Below are 2,789 nucleotides of genomic sequence, written 5' to 3'. Positions count from 1 at the left end.
TTACAAGCCCTCCGTGATGCGCCCTCCCCTCACTCCATCACACTCACTTCCTGCTGCTCTCTGCCTTGCTTTCTCTGATTCATCCTCACTGGATTCCTTGCTATTCCTCATAGACGACTCACATGTTCTCACCTCCAGGCCTTTGCGCTTACTGTTTTTCTGCTAGAATGCTGTTCCTCCAGACACCTCAATTCCTCATCTTTCAGTTCTGTGTTTATATGTCACCTAATTGATGAAGCTCACTCTATTTAAAATAATAACTTGTACCCAACCCCTTCCCCATTCCCTATGCCACTTTCTCTGCTTTTCTTTTTTTCCAAAGCACTTACCTACTGACACATACACGCACCCATAAATATATGCATCCACATGGGCACACATTCTCCACCTATGCCTGCATACGTGCACACACACACACCTGCTTGTTTATTTGCCTATTGCCTGTCTTCCCCACTAGAAGGTAAGCTTTGTGGATACAGGAACGTAATTTTTTTCCCTGCTGTATTCCCAGCACCTAGAATAGTACTTGGCAAACCATAGGCTCTCAATATATTTTTATGGAATAAGTGAATGAATTGTGTGAATACTTCTTTCCCTGACAGAGACAAATGGCAAGAGCAGGAACTTTAAAGCATTATTTTGGTGCCTTCTGCTTCTGCTTCCTTTCTAAAACTCAGCTGGTCAGGAATGACACAGTCCCTCCAAGCTCTGGGCTCACACAGATTCCTCCTGGACGTTTAGTCAGCACGTCTTCCCCTTTGATCTCCCGCAGCATCCCTGGGGAGTCAACATTTAGGCCCATCTGCGAGCCTGGCACAGAGCCTTCCTTCCCTCCAAATGTATGGATGATTGGCTTTTGGGTAGAGATGCTAAACAAAGAAAGGAAGATTATCTTTTGGGCTATGGATTACTTCCAAAAGCTAAATGTGATAGAAGCGCTATCACAAAGGCTAGCGCACACAAGTAGCTTGAAAAACTGGCTTGAGCATTTCTGCTTGCTACAGATAGAGGAGAAAAGAACTTCTAAATGTAGAATTTCCCAAACCATCAGACTTTTAGAATCAGGAGGGCATTTCCTTCCCTCCCTCTCTCCCTCCCTTTCTTCCTTCCTTCCTTCATTCCTTCCTTCCTTCCTTCCTCAAATAGACACAAAAGGCCAGAGAAATGAGGCAGATCTCCGGAGTCACACAATTAATAACAGAGTCAGAATCCAAACTCAGGTTTCCTAATTCTCACTCTTTAGAATATATTATGCCGCCTTGCCAGTAAACAAGGAAATAGTCAGGAGAATGCTCAATTAAATATTTTTGGGGAAGTTAACCACTTAGGTCTCAAAAAGCTCAGTGTCCGTGGACAAGTAATTAGAGTATCACCCAAGAGATGGAAAAATGAACACTTCTTGGTCTTTAGCCACTCTAAAGTTTCCAGTTTTCCTCTCTAATCCTGTAGATTTCTCCCAAGGCTATTTATTTTCAGCTCAAATCATTATTTGCTCATTTGCTTGCAGACAGTTTATAACCTTCTTTGGGCAAGAGAGAACAGAGAGGGTCACAAGGAAAATGTGTTATTTAAAAAAATTATTACAAAACAAATTTTTAATTTTTTTGGCCGTGTTGCGCAGCTTGCAGGATCTTAGTTCCCTGACCAGGGATCGAACCCAGGCCCAGAGCAGTGGAGGCGTGGCATCCTAACCACTGGACTGCCAGGGAATTCCCTACTACAAAACAATTTTCATGTACATTAAACTTAATAAAAATAATAATAGCTGACATTCATTAAGCATATTGTGTGACAGATGCTATTATTACGTTTCATACATTATCATATTTAATCCTCATAACCTATGAGGTAGGTACGATTATCATCTTCATACTATAGAGGCAAAAACTGAAGCTTGGAGAGATAAGGTAACTAGAATTGGGTTTTCTTCAGTCTCAAAAGATATTTTTAATATTATGTCAGGGGACAGCTCTTCTGCTACTGACATAACCTTTGTCTTTCTATGGCTTAGTGGGTATGGGATTGTACCAGTCTATACAGTTTTCTGTTTTTTTTTATGTTAATTGTTTCTAGTGGTAGGACCATATATTATATTTATATAGACTTGGACATACAGACAATTATAGAAAAATATATAGGCCACATATATAATTTGAAACACTCATTCTAAATCAGGACACACAAATTCTCCAAAGGAGCTCCTCAGACATGCTGAATCCAGGATTTGACTCCAGTGACTACTTTCTAAGCTCTTACGCTTTGGAATATAAAACTAAAATATATTTTGCAAGTTTTCTTTGTATTTTTGTAACTCATAATAAGAGAGTTTTGGTATGATAGTTGTCTTACATAAATCAAAACGATTTATTAAAATGACATTTTACAAAGGTATAAAACTCTTAGGAGAAGACATAGGTGTAAATCTTCGTGATGGTGTAGTAGGCATTGGTTTCTTAAATATGACACCAAAGGCATAAGCAACAAAAGAATAAATAGACAAATAGAACCTTTGCAAAATTAAAAATTTTTATTATTCAAATGACACTATCAAGAAAGAGAGAAGACAACTTACAGGATGGGAGAACACATCTGCAAATCTTATCTGATAAGGGTCTAGTACCTACAATTTATAAAGAATATTTACAACTTAACAATATAAAGAAAAACAATCCAATTTGAAAATAAGCAAAGGAAAAATAAGTGAGGGAGATTAAGAGGTACAAACTTACAGTTGTTGAGAGATGTGAAAAAAGAGGTTGAACTAGGTCAGGAACGGTTCTTTTTACATT

The sequence above is a fragment of the Globicephala melas genome, chromosome 11, assembly GCF_963455315.2.
Source record: "Globicephala melas chromosome 11, mGloMel1.2, whole genome shotgun sequence".
NCBI lineage: Eukaryota > Metazoa > Chordata > Mammalia > Artiodactyla > Delphinidae > Globicephala > Globicephala melas.
Note: the sequence above shows the minus strand (reverse complement) of the source record.